The sequence below is a fragment of the Hemiscyllium ocellatum genome, chromosome 2 (assembly GCF_020745735.1).
Source record: "Hemiscyllium ocellatum isolate sHemOce1 chromosome 2, sHemOce1.pat.X.cur, whole genome shotgun sequence".
NCBI classification, from domain to species: domain Eukaryota; kingdom Metazoa; phylum Chordata; class Chondrichthyes; order Orectolobiformes; family Hemiscylliidae; genus Hemiscyllium; species Hemiscyllium ocellatum.
The window spans coordinates 114,175,656-114,194,483 of record NC_083402.1 but is presented as its reverse complement, the minus strand read 5'-3'; positions in this window follow the sequence as shown (position 1 = coordinate 114,194,483).

The following is an 18,828-nucleotide window of genomic DNA, read 5'->3' as shown; positions in this document are numbered from 1 at the left end:
AACTGGATAAGTCAAAATTTTCTCATGTGTGCAATGAGCACTAAAAATTGTTGCTTATTAATTCTTTCCAAGCTACAACTCACAAAAGGATCAATTAAATAATTACATACTGGCCTAGTCTAGGCAAAGCATCATTAATTAGTTTAAGGAATACATGAACAATCATTAATTGGCTCTTAAAGGTGATAGACATTAACTGACATTATCTCCCAGTGTAGATCTCGCCCCCCGGGAGGGGTGTCTCAGTTCCGCGTTCGGTCAAATAATCAACAGGAATGTGGTCTGCTTCACCAAGTTTCACACTTTATTTTGACACCGGGCACAGATTTGTCCAGCAACACAGAGGTTAACAGCTTCTGTGTTCCTTGAAGAAACTGCGTGCTTTCACTTAGAACAAAGGCAATTTTTTATATGTTTCTTAACAAATAGTACAGCCTTAATTACAGAATAAATCCAATAAAATGTAATAAATGACATAGTGATAATTTCTGGAGAACAAAGTTGTTTAGTACACTTTTATCTCTTCCCATCTGTATTTCAAGGTTAACTAAAATAGTTTGCAATGTCTTAACTAGCTTAGTTAATTCCATGCTGTGAAGGGTCCCTTGTTCTGCTATATCTCTAATTCAGTTAGCTCAGCAATGTAGGAATGCAGCCTGAAGCCATTTTGTTATGTTACCTTGGATTAAGAAGCCATTTTGTGGTTAATAAAAGCATGCATTAAATGGTTGCTCCTGACAACAGCATAAATCCAGATTTTAGATCCTTACCAGTATCCCCTGACTGATTACTTAAGTTATCAATGATCAATGGGTCTATCTTCTTCATCAAGTTTTATATATACTACTTTACTAAGGTAAGGGCATAGTTTGAAAGATTTGCCTTTTTATTAGAGAAAAGAAAATGCATATGCATTTTGGACCAAATGATTGTGATTCAATGCCACCTAATTTGGCCAAGTTTCAATTAAATCAGACACTTACTTATTTCCATTTATTTTTGGTTTCTTTTTCTTTTGTCCATTTGTTTCATTTGATCTTTGTATATTTTTCTCCCTGCAAGTCTTTTGTTCGAATTGCTTTTGTTGTTGAATGCTTAGAAACAGGTTGTTACCTTAAAGAAAAAATTAAATACAGAAGACACTATATATTAAGGATAAAAGGGTAACTAAGGAGAGAGTAGGGCCCCTCAAAGATCAGCAAGGCGGCCGTTGTGTGGAGCCCCAGATAATGGGGGAGATACTAAATGAATATTTTGAATTTGTATTTACTGTGGAAAAGGATATGGAAGATATAGACTGTAGGGAAATAGATGGTGACATCTTGCAAAATGGCCAGATTACAGAGGAGGAAGTGCTGGATGTCTTGAAACGGTTAAAGGTGGATAAATCCCTAGGACCTGATCAGGTGTACCCGAGAACTCTGTGGGAAGCTAGAGAAGTGATTGCTGGGCCTCTTGCTGAGATATTTGTACCTTCAATAGTCACAGGTGATGTGCCGGAAGACTGGAGGTTGGCAAATGTGGTGCCAATGTTTAAGAAGGGTGGTAAGGACAAGCCAGGGAATTATAGACCGGTGAGCCTGACATTGTTGGTGGGCAAGTTGTTGGAGGGAATCCTGAGGGACAGGATGTACATGTATTTGGAAAGGCAAGGACTGATTAGGGATAGTCAACGTGGCTTTATGCATGGGAAATCATATTTTGATTGAGTTTTTTGAAGAAGTAACAAAGAAGATTGATGAGGGCAGAGCAGTAGATGTGATCTATATAGACTTCAGTAAGGCGTTCGACTAAGTTCCCCAAGGGAGACTGATTAGCAAGGTTAGATCTCATGGAATACAGGGAGAACTAGCCATTTAGATACAGAACTGGCTCAAAGGTAGAAGACAGAAGGTGGTGGTGGAGGACTGTTTTTCAGATTGGAGGCCTGTGACCAGTGGAGTGCCACAAGGATCAGTACTGGGCCCTCTACTTTTTGTCATTTACATAAATGATTTGGATGCGAGCATAAGAGGGACAGTTAGTAAGTTTGCAGATGACACCAAAATTGGAGGTGTAGTGGACAGCAAAGAGGGTTACCTCAGATTACAACAGGATCTGGACCAGATGGGCCAATGGGCTGAGAAGTGGCAGATGGAGTTTAATTCAGATAAATGTAAGATGCTACATTTTGGGAAAGCAAATCTTAGCAGGATTTATACACTTAATAGGAAGGTCCGAGGGAGTGTTGGTGAACAAAGAGACCTTGGAGTGCAGGTTCATAGCTCCTTGAAAGTGGAGTCGCAGGTAGGTAGGTTAGTGAAGAAGGCGCTTGGTATGCTTTCCTTTATTGGTCAGAGTATTGAGTACAGGTGTTGGAAGGTCATGTTGCGGCTGTACAGGACACTGGTTAGGCCACTGTTGGAATACTGCATGCAATTCTGGTCTCCTTTCTATCGGAAAGATGTTATGAAACTTGAAAAGGTTCAGAAAAGATTTACAAGGATGTTGCCAGGGTTGGAGGATCTAAGCTACAGGGAGAGGCTGAACAGGCTGGGGCTGTTTTCCCTGGAGTGTCAGAGGCTGAGGGGTGACCTTACAGAGGTTTATAAAATTATGAGGGGCATGGATAGGGATAAATAGACAAAGTCTTTTTCCTGGGGTTAGTGAGTCCAGAACTAGAGGGCATAGGTTTAGGATGAGAGGGAAAAGATATAAAAGAGACCTAAGGGGCAACTTTTTCACGCAGAGGGTGGTCCGTGTATGGAATGAGCTGCCAGAGGATGTGGTGGAGGCTGGTACAATTGAAACATTTAAGAGGCATTTGGATGGGTATATGGGTACTCCTGAAGAAGGACTTATGCCCGAAAAGTCGATTCTCCTGCTCCTTGGATGCTGCCTGACCTGCTGCGCTTTTCCAGCAACACATTTTTGGCTGGGTATATGATTAGGAAGGATTTGGAGGGATATGGGCCGTGTGCTGGCAGGTGGGACTAGGTTGGGTTGGGGTATCTGGTCGGCATGGACGGGTTGGACCGAAGGGTCTGTTTCCATGCTGTACATCTCTATGACACTCTGACTCTTATCTCACAAATAGTTTTAAAGAGTAACATATTCTACAATTACCAATTTAAACACATTGTTCCATTGTTAGCTCTAATTTCAAGTTTGATTTAGTCAATTGCTCCATTTCTAACACACCAATGCATGGGTACAACTGTGCATGATTCCCCTTGAGCTAGGGGCTTACCATTTCTGTGAATGACTGTTGTGGTGCATTGGTAATAACCCTAATTCTGAGCAAGGAGGCCTAGGTTTTAATCCCAACTGCTCCAGATGTATGTAATAACATCTCTAAACATGTTGATTAGAAAATTTCTATACCAACTCTGTCTTTTTAAACTTGCAAGTCTGGTTCTGAAAATAAGTTGATGTCTGAAAGCTATAAGTTTAAACATGAATTTATTGTCTTTACCATTTTCACAGTCCCATGATGCATTTTGTTGTCAAATGAAGCTAAAGCAGAATTATGTATGTATTATGTATATATAAGTTAGCTCGCTGAGCTGAAAGGTTTGTTTTCAGATGTTTCATCACCATGATTAGGTAACCTTCCAGCTCAGCGAGCTAATTTACATATTTATCATCAACCTGAGCTATAAATCTTCTCAAAAATTGCTAGAATTACATGATGTCACAGTATGAAGATCTGCATTGGTTACATTTAAGCAGAATATAATGTTAATCAATGGATATAATCATATGATTATAACTAAATTAAGTTAATCATAAAGTATTAGTTTCACTATTAATCCTACAGTTTCTCAGAGTGACAGGAAGATGGTGCGTGGCTGGAATTAACATATAGTTTCAGTCACAATCTAATTGAATGACAGAAGAGATAAGGGAAAAAATGTCTCCTGCTATTCCTGTGAAAATAAGCATATCCATTGTGAATACATTTCTACTCCAAGGATTTATAGTTAGAAATATTGTTTTTAGGGAAGTAAAACTGAATGATAGTCTGGGCATGATACAGAAGCATTTAAAATTCCAATTTAAGATCCACAACATCCCATAAACAGCATCTGAAAATGGTATCAGGTAATTAACTGTCTTATACACTGATACTGCAGCTGCCATCATCTTAGGCATCCCAAAGCATTTTACATATAGCCAAGGGTATATTTCTATAAAGTGTGTAGATACTTTTTAATGTAGGAACTGAGACATCCAATTTGTTCACTACAAGTTCCTACAAACATTAATGAGGTAATGATCAGATAATTTGTATTTCTTAGATGTTGATTGAAGGAATAATATTGGCCAAGATACTCTGGAAGAAATTTCCTGTTCCTCTTTTAATAGTACTGTACAAGCAGAACCAATTATTTGTGAAGACAGAGCTTTGGTTTAATGAGTCCTGAGCACTCCCTTAGTCCTGGCACAAGAGTGTCAGCCTAGATTTTGTGCTCTCACCTCTGGGCTTATGAATTGTGTCCATCTTAGACAGGATCTTAAGGTGGGTGGCTGAACCATTTGCCTGTTTTTGGAGGGAGACCACTTTTAACATGATGTTCACAGAATCCTAGTTATGAATTTAAGATTCATGGAGTTGTCACCAAATAGACTTTACTCCTTTGCAATGGCGTGGAATGTTCTTACCAGCTCAACAAGACAATTTAGAAGATGGCCAAACTTTCTTTTCAACTTCTTTGGGATTGCCCCACCCCACCCCACCACAAGTTTCTGCAATCCATCTGGTGTTGTTTTCCAAATTTCCAATTAAGAAACTGACCAATGATGGCGCAATAGGCTGTAGGGCCACTAACCTTCCAGGATAGTCCTATGTTTGTGTGAGCACCAATCATCCATTGTAACTGCAAAATCTGGACCATGCTTGAAACATGAACATTTATGTCACACTTTCTGACTCTGAACTAGAAGAGTATGAAAGCAAATGTTTGCGAGGCAGAAGGAGAGACAATAGCTGCATGAGGTCTTCCATGGCAGTGATAACAGGGATTACTGAAGAAGAGTGAGAACAGACTCATGTAAGCACTAGCACAGTTCAGTTAAGCTGAATGTTTCTGTGGTATATTGTCCATGAGCAAGATTATCCTCTCTCTTGAGGGAGAATGAAGTGAAAAGAATGGGACAAGTTAGGTCTGGAAAGAAACTTACTCTCTTCACACAATGTCACTAATTAAGTTCTAGACCTGAAAGTCCATGGCTACCCTCTCAAACCTCAATTGAGGTGCTCAAGTACTCATTTAATGGATACTTAAAAAAGCTTCAACTCACTACTTCCCGATCACCTGCCTTCCTGGTGGGAAAGAAATGTGGCTAATTTACCAACTGAGAAACCGGGATGTTGCCAATCTGGGGGCATAGAGCTAGTTCTGAAGATACCAATTAGGCCTTGCCTCCAATTTTACCCATCATTCACCCCATGACAGGAATGTTAAGAAGTTCTTGTCATCTCATGTATGGATTCTCCCAAGGCATAGGCTTCAATTGATTTCTTTAGCATCTAGAACATTGTGGGATTTTGGTTGGCTGGCAGACACTAGGGATGGCCTAAGAAAACAATATTGATGCATGTGATTCACTGAGCAACTCACACATTTGCCCGCCAGCTCTTAATGAGTTGATTGGTAGGCAATATTGTGAGCTTTCTCGTTAATGGGGTGGAATGTTACTGGCCACCTAACACACTTGTACTGATGATGAAAGAGAATGGGGATACTTTGCCCAATGTAGATATGTCAAAAATGAAATGATACAAGTAAATTCAAATGACTTAAAGTGATTGAGTAATGTGTGAGGAGCATGTGACACTTATTGTTGCTTACAAAACAATAGCCAATGCATTTGAAAGCAACTTATTGCATCTGCTACTTTGGATTGTTACAGTTGAACAGTAATTTCCTTCTTTTTTCTGATAATAAATACAAAAATCATCAATGAAGAAGACAATAACATTCATCGACTGCTGCCTTTATAAGAATTGCTGTGTGAAAATTGTCCTCTCCATCATTTATCTGTGCCATACTTATCTGCACAATATTTCAGTCAAGCTGAAGCAATCAGCAATCTAAACAAACCCCATTAACAGCCAAAGCATTATTTATTGAGAAACACATTTCTACAAATTTGCAAAATTATTTCAAGTACTAACGTACTGCAGTGGAATATATTATATTCCATTCCAAAAGGCTTCAGTTTCCAGGCACTACTGAGCAAGAGACATTTCTTGTTTCAAATAGAATGGAGTTAAGCAACCATAGCTAACAGCACTATTCATTATGGTGTCTTTATTTATAAACTTCTTTTTAAACTCATTACTATAGTCTTTCATTAGTATAATTAGTTGGTCAAAGCCATTCAGTTGTCTGTTGTCAAGAATAGAGCTAGTCAAAAATCAAAGATTGATTTTTTAGAGCTAATGAACTTGCAAAATAAAAGATTCAAAATACCCTTGACTAATAAAGACATGTAGTTGCCTCATGGCATAGTGACAGCCCTGCCTCTGCTCCGAATTTCATTCATGAAGTAATCACAGCCGACCCTAAAAGTGACACCTTGTAGACCACAAATTACAAAGACTATCCAAGATTTCATAGACAGCAAAAGAGCAGTATCCACTAACTTGCTGTTATATGCAAGGCTGCCTTTCATGTAAGACCATAAGGCCATAAGATATAGGAGTGTCAGGCCATTCGGCCCATCATGTTCACTCCGCCATTCAATCATGGCTAATGGGCATTTCAACGCCACTTACCCACACTCTCCCCATATCCCTTAATTCCTGTGAGATTGAGAATTTATCAATCTCTGCCTTGAAGACGTTTAACATCCTGGCCTCCACTGCACTCCAAGCAATGAATTCCACAGGCCCACCAGTCTCTGGCTGAAGAAATGTCTTCTCATTTCCGTTCTAAATTGACCCACTCTAATTCTGAGACTGTGCCCACAGGCTCTAGTCTCCCCGCCTAACGGAAACAACTTCCCAGCATTCACCCTTTCTAAATCATGCATCATCTTGTCAGCTTCTGTTAGACCTCCATTCAACCATCTAAACTCTAATGAATACAATTTCAGGATCCTCAGCCATTCACCATATGCTAGGCCTACCATTCTGGGATCATTCTTGTGAATCTCCGCTGGACATGCTCCTGTGCCAATACGTCCTTCCTGAGGTGTGGGGCCCAAAATTGGACACAGTATTCTAAATGGGGCCTAACTAGAGCTTTATAAAGTCTCAGTAGCACTTGCTGCTTTTATATTCCAACCCTCTTGAGATAAATGACAACATTACATTTGCTTTCTCAACCATGGACCCAACCTGCAAGTCAACCTTTAGAGAATCCTCAACGAGCACTCCCAGATCCCTTTGTACTTTAGCTTTATGAATTTTCTCACCATCTAGAAAATAGTTCATGCCAGTATTCGTTTTTCCAAAGTTCAAGACTTCGCATTTGCTTACTTTGAATTCCATCAGCCATTTCCTGGACCACTCTCCCAAGCTGTCTAGATCCTTCTGCAGCCTCCCCACTTCCTCAGTACTACCTGCCTGTCCACCTAACTTCGTTTCATTGGCAAACTTCGGCAGGATATCCCCAGTCCCTTCACACAGATCATTAATATATAAGGTGAACAGCTGCAGCCCCAACACTGAACCCTGCGGGACACCATTTGTTACTTGCTGCCATTCTAAAAAAGAACCTTTTATCCCAACTCTCTGCCTTCTGTCAAACAGTCAATCCTCAATCCATGCCAGTAGCTCACCTTGAACACCATGGGCCCTCACCTTATTCAGCAGCCTCCCGTGAGGCACCTTATCAAAGGCCTTTTGGACTTCTAGGTAGATAACATCCAGTGGGTTTCCCTAACCAACCTTGTTACCTCTTCAAAGAATTCTAACAGGTTTGTGAGGCGCGACCTCCCCTTACTAAATCCATGCTGACTTGTTCTAATCTGACCCTACACTTCCAAGAATTCAGAAATCTCATCCTTAACGATAGATTTTAGAATTTTACCTACAATTGAGGTTAGGCTAATCGGCTTATAATTTTCTATCTTTTGCCTTAATCCTTTCTTGAACAAGGGGGTTACAAAAGCAATTTTCCAATCACCTGGGACTTTCCCTGACTCCAGTGATTTTTGAAAGATCACAGCCAACCCCTCCACTATTTTCTTCAGCCACCTCCCTCAGAACTCTAGGATGTAGCCCATCGGGACCAGGAGATTTATCAATTTTTAGACCTTTTAGCTTTTCTAGCACTTTCTCTTTTGTAATGGTGCTCAACTCTATCCCCTGACTCTCCTTAATTGTTGGGATATTACTCATGTCTTCCACTGTGAAGACTGATACAAAGTACCTATTAAGTTCTTCAGCTATTTCCCTACCTCCCATCACGAGACTTCCTGCATCAATTTGAAATGGCCCAATTTCTACTTTTGCCTCTCATTTGTTTCTTATGCATTGAAAGAAACTCTTACTATAATTTCTAATATTACTGGCTAGCTTATCTTCATATTTGATCCTCTCCTTCCTTATTTCTCTCTTTGTTATCCTAAATTTGTTTTGGTAGTCTTCCCAATCTTCTGATTTCTCAGTGCTCTTGGCCACTTTATAGGCACTCTCCTTTTCTATGATGCATTTCCTGACTTATTTTGTCAGCCATGGTTGTCTAATCTCCTCCCCGGGTAACCTTTCTTTTCTTTGGGACAAACCTCTATGCTGTGTCCTCAATTGCCCCCAGAAACTCCTGCCATTGTTGCTCTACTGTCTTCCCAACCGGCTCTGCTTCCAGTCGATTATCGTCAGTTCCTCTCTCATGCCCCTGTAATTAACTTTATTTAACTGTAACTCCATTACATCCAATTTTGCCTTCTCTCTTTCAAACTGCAGACTGAACTCCACCATATTATGATTGCTACCTCCTAAGTATCCCCTTACTTTGAGATCTTTTATAAAGTCTGGCTCATTACATAGCACTCAGTCCAGAATAGCCTGCTCCCTTGTGGCTTTCAACACAAGCTGTTCCAAAAAGCCATCTTGTAAGCATTCCATGAATTCCTTTTCTTTGGATCCACCGGCAACATTATTCACCTAGTCCATTTGCACATTGAAGTCCGCCATGATCACCGGGACCTTGCCTTGCTGACATACCCTATCTATTTCCAAGATGTACCTGGTCCTGACCACTGTTGGGAGGTCTGTACACAACTCCCATGATTTTATTTCTGCCTTTGTGTTACCTCAACTTCACCCACACAGACTCCACATCATCTGACTCTATGTCATTCAGTGCCATAGATTTAATTTCATTCTTAACTAACAAGGCAGCACCACCCCCTCTGCCCACCTCCCTGTCTTTTTGATAAATTGTAGATCCTAGATACTTAACTTCCTTTTCTTTAACCCCCTGTAACCACATCTCTGTGATGCCTACCACATCATAATCATTTACAATGATCTCTGTTGTTAATTCATCTACCTTGCTACGAATACTACATGCATTCAGGTAAAGCACCTGAATGCTAATTTTCTTATCCTTATGATTTCCAACATCTCTAGTAATATGTCCTAAGTTATCTTTCCTTTTTGCTTCATTCCTCGTCTGCCTTGAACTTAAACCCTGCACATATGCTAACCTGCTGCTTGTCTTTCTAATTGACTCCATACTCCCTTTTGCTTTCCCTTTCCCTTCCCCCCACTCACAAGTTTAAAGTGACCACTCTATCTATCCTTTTCACCAGAACACTGGTTCCAAATCTGTTCAGGTGGAGACTATCCCATCGGTACAGATCACTCTAGTTCCAAAACTGTGCCAATGTCCCATGAAATCTCTGGATCACTGCCCAAGCCACGTGTTTACTTCCCTAATTTTCTTATCCCTATGCCAATTAGCATGTGGCTTGGGCAGTGATCCAGAGATTATGACCTTCTTCAATTTCCTTCCTAGCGTTTGATACTCCACAAACAGGTCTTCCTTCCTAGTCTTATCTGTGTTGTTTGTGCCAACGTGGACCACAACAACTGGATCTTCTCCCTCCCACTCCAATATCCTTTCAAGCCGGTCGGAGATGTCCTGCACCCTGACACCCTGGCACAAGGCAGGCAATACACCATGTGGGACTCCCAATCCGGCTCGCAAGGAATACTATCTGCCCCCCATTATAGAATCCCCTACAACAACTGCTTGTCTTTTTGTTCCCCCTTCTTGAATGGCCTTTTGAACCATGGTACCGTGGTCAGCTGGCTCATCCTGTCCACAGCCCTTTTCCTCATCCGTACAGGGAGCAAAAATCTCATTTCTGTTGGACAAGGTCAAGGGCTGAGACTCCTCCACTCCTGAACTCAGACTGTATGGTGGGGGGGGGGGGGCGCAAGGTATCCTAAATCATATCATATTTTAATTCTCCTACTATATTTGCATAATATGATTTGTGCAGTTTTCATTGAAATATGGTTCCATTATGATCCCAGCTCATGGTGATTACTGAATTAGTCAGATCCCAGATTTTAATATGCATTAATGAATCTGGTTTTTTTGGGGGGTTTTAACAAGGGATCCTACACTAAAATACAAAGCCCTGCTATGCTGCAGATTTGGTTTTAATAATAAAACATAAATTTATAACACAAACACAAATGAAAATAAAATAGAATAAACATAAGAGGCATTTGGGTGGGTATATGAATAGGAAAGGTTTGGAGGGATATGGGCCGGGTGCTGGCAGGTGGGATTAGATTGGGTTGGGATATCTGGTCGGCATGGACGGGTTGGACCGAAGGGTCTGTTTCCATGCTGTACATCTCTATGACTCTATAATATTTATATATAAACCAAATGTAAAGATTTTGAAGCACATGGTAAATTACAATCCCATTTACTACCAAAAGGACCCCTTCAAGGTAGGTAAACACCAGGGAGAAAAATTCCCTTTTCTATCACACAAAGGATTTGACATAATCATGGCTTCAATTCTCCAATATTGAGAATCTGATAGAATCTTCTCTGATTATTCATACAACTGAAATTTTACTTTCTTACTTTTACTTAAATCCTTTAAGGTTTTAACCAATCATTTCTGGTCTGAAACTTTTAAAACTAAATTCCTTACGCTAAGGCAGCCTTCATTAAAATTTGATTTTGATGCAGTGACATTGAAGGAACAAAATCCTGCAACTTCCTCCCTGAAGGCATTGTGGGTTTACCTACACCAAATGGACTGCCATGGTTCAAGAAGGCACCTTAACATCACATATCAAGGGCAACTAGGGGCATGCAATAAATGTGGCACAGTGGCTCAGTGGTTAGCGCAGTTGCCTCACAGCACCAGGGACCTAGGTTCGGTTCCAGCCTCGGGCAATTGTCTGTGTGGAGTTTGCACATTCTCCCCGTGTCGGCATGGGTTTCCTCCAGGTGCTCCGGTTTCCTCCCACAGACCAAAAGATATGCAGGTTAGATGAATTGGCCATGCTAAATTGCCCATAGCATTCAGGGATGTGGAGGTTAGGTGCATTAGTTAGGCGAAATGTAAAATAATAGTGTAGGGGAATGGGTCCGGGTGGGTAACTCTTCCGAAGGTCGGTGTGGACTTGTTGGGCATAATGGTCTGTTTTCACACTGTAGAGATTCTATGATTCTATGAAATGCAGCTGCAAATGTGTTGCTGGTTAAAGCACAGCAGGCCAGGCAGCATCTCAGGAATAGAGAATTCGACGTTTCGAGCATAAGCCCTTCATCAGGAATAAGAGAGAGCCAAGCAGGCTAAGATAAAAGGTAGGGAGGAGGGACTAGGGGGAGGGGCGATGGAGGTGGGATAGGTGGAAGGAGGTCAAGGTGAGGGTGATAGGCCGGAGTGGGGTGGGGGCGGAGAGGTCAGGAAGAGGATTGCAGGTTAGGAGGGCGGTGCTGAGTTGAGGGAACCGACTGAATGAAATGCAGGTCAGCTACCAATGCCTACATCCTGTGAGTGAATAAATAAACAATTATGTAACAGTTCCAAACAATATCCCTTCATCAGGACCAACTGTCTTCTGTAACTTGATTCAACCAAAACAAACCTGCAAGACCAAACTAAAGACCAACAGCTTTTCCTAACCTAAGGGTTTCTTCTGATCAAGAAGAAATACAATTTTGTATCTTTCTAAACTAATAGCCTAATGCATTACACTGCTTAGTTTGTTCACTCTAAACTCTCAATGAAAGCAAAACTCCATTATAAATCAGGAAATCTCATTCAAACACACTTTGTGAAATAAATCATCATGACTGCAGCAGAATTTACAAACTAATCAGTAAGCCCCTTGAGATGCACATACCAAAGCCCACAAGCAACCAGCTTAAAATCTAAAATAGATGATTTTAAAACATTGATAAATCATACAATGTACAGCCTCCTCTGAAAGAAGAACGAAAATTTATCTTTAAGAGGCATTTTCATTACACATCAAAACATCTTAACACTATTCTTATGTTATGGTAACTGTAGCAAAATATTGACATTAATCATGCAGTGAATTACTGGGAATTACAGAGTAATCATATTTTGCATAAGTCCATGGGCAGTATATCACTGGGTGTCCTCTTTTTAATAAAGTGTCAATTATAAAGTTTTCTTTTCCAGGCAAATGAACAATTTTCAAATTATATGGTTGAAGAATTAAGCTCTGCCAAAACAATTACAATTTCTCGTCTGAAATATTTTCCAAAAAAACGTTCTAAAGATTGTGTTCAGTATAATTACCAGTCTCTTCTATGATGTTGTTTATGTATATTTCATATCAACACAAAACTATTAGAAGGCTCAATGAATTGATACTTACTTTCTTTGGCAAAGTGTCAGTTTTGTTGAGTGTTTTGGAGGAATTTTCATTGTGTGATTTAGCAAGATCTCTTGCTATATCTTACCAAATTCACCCCATTACCCACCAATCCAACAGGTGTAGTGCCCTTTATACTCAATACTAAACTCATCTTAACATATGTCTCATCAGTGCTGGGATAACCAAGAATTGACCAATAGCCCTCACACTAGCATTACCTTTAAAAGGCTTTTGTGCGCTTGGAAACCTTTGATTGTCTTCAAATTTTCCCTGGATATGGCAGACAAGGGAAATTCAACACCCCACTGTGCAAACAGGGACCTGGATGCCACACTGGATTGGTTTATGCAGACAGGGCATTATCTTCCCTCGGCCTAGAAATGGAAGCTGCAACACCAGACCTTATCATTGTGGTCTGTGGGTGCCACCCAGGTTAGTGCCATATCAGCTCTCTGGCAGAATCTACAACCTCTTCGTCTTTCCAGCCTAAGTGCCACCACCTTCTCTCCGATACTTCACACTCACTCTAACTCTGCGTCTGTAACCAACTCCCTCCAAATCTCATGCTCTATCACTCAATATTGACTGTAACATCTTCATCTGCTCTTTCTCATTTACCCTAACCTCCAATACCATCAACACCACATGCCCTCTGTGCTGCCTATTCAGTCACTCAGAACACCTCACCACCTTGGGCCAGCACTAACCACTGTGCCACTCTCTTTCATCTCCCACTGTACCTGTCTCTCTCTCTCTCTCTCATTTCTGGAGGAAAACAGCACATGATAGAGTAGAAAGAGTATGAGAGGTTGGCCTTTACTTACTGTTCATGTTCCCTGCTGCAGAATTAGGTAAGAAGCCCAGCGAGACCTATCTCGTCATCAGGAATATTTCATGCATTTGCAGTGCAGTTTAGCAAGCTTGGAAGAGGGATTGTAGCTTGTTAAACAACTAATGCCATAACTCACCTCATAATATTCTTATCCCAAAAGCACTGAAGAAGCTAGACATTGAGAATTATTGTTTAGATCAGAGTGGTGCTGGAAAAGCACAGCAGATCAGGCAGCATTTGAGGAGCAGGAAAATCGATGTTTCAGGCAAAAGCCCTTCATCAGGAAACTATTGAGAATTATTGGTATGGAAGCCAGTACGGGTACCCGAACACTACAGCTTGCTGCTTGCTACGTCAACCCCATGTGGAACACCAACGTCTAAGGGCATAATCCATGGGCACAGGCACACATGTATCCACAACCAATGGCATCTGACATGTACATGTCACTAAAATATCTTATGCTTATCTCTGATCCATTTACAATTTGCTTTTGCACTTCAGTGTTGCACCTCACGCTGTGTTGGTAATAATTATTGCCATGCCACAGCAAGGACACCATGTTCCAGGACATGCAGCCCCAGTTCATGAACTGGACCAGGCTACTTTTCCGGCTTTTCATTCGCTGTCATGACAATCACTCACTTTGAACTTACCTGGATGCTTTTGCCTGTTTGTGAGTTGCTAGTAGTCTCTTTGTTTTGCCACTTTGCACAAATGCAAAAGAAGAAGCTTGTTTGTGGTTGTATATGCTTCCCAGTCAAGACAAGGGAAATGGCTTTTGCTCAAGAGTGTCAGCACAATACCAGTCTAGAGGTTCCGCAGAGGCAGTTAACCACTTGGGACAGTCAGAATCATGATATCCACATAAGGGAGGAACTAAATGCCTGTCAGTAAACCACTCGTCTTAAATAGTTCTTCCCTATTTTGGACTGTTTTCCTCTTGGAATGACTGACAGGCAGAAATTAAGGGAGACTTTGGATGGCACATCTGTTACTCTTGGTACAGGTGGGAGGTACACTAAGCCAGCGAGTAAGCAGTGCAGAAGCGGTGCAAAGTTAATGGTATTGGACCTTGGGCTGGGTGGCAGTGAGTGAGAGAAGAAGTTGCAGGCAATAATCAGAGTGGCAAAGCTTTTGCCTTGTTGGGAGGTGAATGCAGTTGCAGAGATGGATTGAGTGTGAGGTAGCAGAGAGAAGATGGTGTCACTTAACCTGGTCAAGAAGAGAAGGTCAAGAACTTCTTCCTTCACTGTTTGGTATTCCTCCAGATGTCTTGTGACTACCCTGACCCAGATGGCAGCATCTGATGGTATGGCAACTTCTGCCAGTCCTGGGGAGGAGGAGACCCAGCTCTGTACCATCTTATCACCACGACCTCCAAGTGCATCTCCATAAAGCAGGACACAGATTTTCCTTTGTGTGCTATGTCTGAGGAAAATGTCAGGAACAGTCAAGTGTAGTTCTGGTCTGACAGTGCTTGACCGGATACACAATGGAATTTTGAAGATGGCATGGGAGGTAAGAGATGTTTGTCTTTTGCCACCTAACTGCTGAACAGTGTAGATGGACTGCAATCAGATGAGAGGGCATTGAGGAGCAATATCACCTTCAACATAGTAGACAGTGCAGCGCTGGGCAAAGCAAAACAGGCAAAACTTGACTGAGACTCAGTTCCAATAGATATGAAGTGGCTGCAGTAATTGCTCATTGACAGTAACATTATTGCTGTTCAAAGGACAAGCAATCCCTATCTGTATCCAGAAGCAAATGTTTTTTCTTTGCTTTTGTTGCTAATAAAAGTGACAGCTTACTACTGTTTAAATGTTTTTCATGTGCTGGTACCATGAAAAGATATTATGCTTCGCTGGGCATATGGGGAAGAGTAGCACTCTCCTAGACAATATTCTAACATATCATGACACGGAGGACAAATAACTTGTGCAGCTTTGCATCTTGTATAACAATACATTTATAATGTGTACTTGTATTTGCAATGAACTGTTGAGCTGTGCCACCTATGTGCCCTAAGATTCATTTCTGTTTTGTTTCCGTCTGATTACATGCATGGTGAAAGGCAGCTACTGGGTGGCAGTGTTCAACTGGGTACAAAGCTGGTTGAGCTTTGAAAAAGGCATGGCACCAGATATTCTGTGAAGATCCAGTAAGGCGTGTACTTCCACCTCTGATGAGAGGGAAGAAAGGATCAGTGGGGCACCATAGAAGCATGGTGGATAGGTAATGAGCTGAGTTTCAGAAGAATAGTGTGAGAAATCCCACTAGGATTCATGGGGAGGAACCCTTCATGAAACTTACCAGAATTGATACTTAACTGATTCCTGGTCAAATTCAGCACATTGCGTGACACAAGAAGCTCAAGAATGTCATTGTAGAAGTGAATCTCATTGTGGTTGACCAAAAGGCTAAGAATTATCTATCCTTCATTACAGATGTATAAATGCTGATTACAGAGTTACTCAAGAAGGAAAGGATGGTGTCAGTGATCTTGTTTTGAACCAGTTTCTGAGCACTTGTTCTGAAACAACTGTACGATTGAAAATATTGTAGGCTTTTAATTTGACTTTAGATCCTTAGGTTAATCACACTTTCAGAAAATTACAGTCTCAATGCACTTGCTACTTGCAAAATGTTTTCCATTCTCAGTTTGTAATACTAGAACAAATGCAAATATTGCAATAATAATAGACTGCCCAGTTAGACCTATTGTTTCTGCCACAGGTTTAGCTTCAAAGGTATATAACACTGGTGAGGCTGAATATAATGTGTTGTGCAGAGTTATGGACCTCTTACCTAAAAAAGATATACTTGCCACTTGCATTGGAAGTTCAGCAAACTGACACCTGGGATGGTGGGTCTGTCCTATGATGAGAGATTGAGGAAACAGGGCCTGTATTCTATACAGTTTAGAGAAATGAGACGTGAGAGTAGATGCAGAATGGATCAGAAAACAGTTGTGAGGTCTACAACCAGAGGACATGGTCACACAATAAAAAGTAAGCTATTTAGGACTGTGATGAGGAAGAACTTTTTCACTCAGAAGTAGTGAATCTTTGGAATGCACTATTTCAGGAGGTTGTGGAAGGTCAGTTGTTAAGTAAGTTCAAGACAGAGATAGATTTCTCGTTACTAATCACATCAAATGAAATACATTTCATAAATATATATTAAATGTCAACTTAGAGACATCACATAGACGAGGGTTGTTTTCCTTGGAACATAGAAGGATGCGGGGGGTGACCTGATTTAAATGTACAAAAGTGTGTGAGGCTTGGATAGGATTGATAGTATTACACCTCACTGGGGTAGTACACTAGAAATCTGCTATTCCCAAAGATGTCACATAAGTTGAAGATTTTAAAAAGTATACAGAATCCCCCAGTTTACCTGCCCTTTAGCTACCCAGATTGTTTAAATGCATGGATCAAGTTTCTGTACTGTTCAAGAATTACTGGTTCTTACAAGTGAATAGACTCTTGTTACAGGTAAACAATTGTGAATTGTCAGCATATAATTTTACCAGTTAATACTTTTCCCCTTATAAACTCCCCCTTTAACACACAGACAGGAAAGCAGAGACAGGAATATAACATAAGTGTTACCGACAGAGGGGAAAACTGAGAAAACAATTCAGTGATCTCAGTTCACTGGATCTGCTTCTTGATTTTCCCTCTCTGGATGCTTTCACATGTTTGCAGGAGGCATGGGATGATTTATTCTTACTTAAAAAAGGTCTCTGACTTATTAGTTAAAAGTCACAGCTTAAAACAACTGCTGAAGGAAGAAATAAACTGGTTATTAGATTAGATTAGACTTACAGTGTGGAAACAGGCCCTTCGGCCCAACAAGTCCACACCGACCCGCCGAAGCGCAACCCACCCATACCCCTACATTTACCCCTTACCTAACACTACGGGCAATTTAGCTTAGCCAATTCACCTGACCCGCACATCTTTGGACTGTGGGAGGAAACCGGAGCACCCGGAGGAAACCCACGCAGACACGGGGAGAACGTGCAAACTCCACACAGTCAGTCGCCTGAGTCGGGAATTGAACCCGGGTCTACAGGCGCTGTGAGGCAGCAGTGCTAACCCTTATCATCAGGATTAAAATGAATTTTACTGCAGAAATCAGAGAGAATTCCTGAGCTGGTGAAGATCCGATAGATTCACACAATCCACTCTCAAGCTGAACTTACACCAATCACATAGTTGTTGACAGGCAGAAGGCCTTTATCATCAGTAACTAGTCACAGGTTTACAGACCAATCAGCTACTTGTTACTGACTGAACTCCATTTGTGCACACCATTCAGTTCCAGTTCATCTCAAACTACACTTCAACTGAAACTGAAGCCAAACAAGACCCTTGAAGAGTATAAAGGAAGCATAAAAGAACTGAAACATGAAAGTACGAGGGCTAGAAGAGGCCTTTTTTACGTGCATTAGGAGCAAGAGAGTAGTTAGGGAGAGGGATGGTACACTCAAGCACAAAGGAGGAAAATTATTCATAGCTCAAGGAGAACTGAGTGAGGTCCTTAATGAGTACTTTGTATCACACCAAAGGGGAGGGATATGGATAATGGTCAGAAGATGTAGAAAGATATGTTGGTATTCTGGGGCATGTCAATATCAAGAAGGAAAAGGTGTTGGGTGTCTTGAAGAATATTAAGATAGACAGGTCCCCAGGACCTGATAAGATTTTTTTTAGATTAGATTACTTACAGTGTGGAAACAGGCCCTTCGGCCCAACAAGTCCACACCGACCCGCCGAAGCACGACCCACCCATACCCCTACATTTGCCCCTTACCTAACACTCCGAGCAATTTAGCATGGCCAATTCACCTGACTCGCACATCTTTGAACTATGGGAGGAAACCGGAGCACCCGGAGGAAACCCACGTAGAAACAGGGAGAACGTGCAAACTCCACACAGTCAGTCGCCTGAGGTCGGAATTGAACCCGGGTCTCTGGCGCTGTGAGGCAACAGTGCTAACCACTGTACCACCCAGTATCTATCCTACGATACTGAAGGAGGTAAGGGAGGAGAATGCTGGGACCTTGACAGAGTTCTTTGTGCCATCTTTAGATACAGGCCAGGTCCCAGGAAAGTAGAGAGTGCTAAAATTGTTCCTTTGTTTAGCAATGGCAACAGG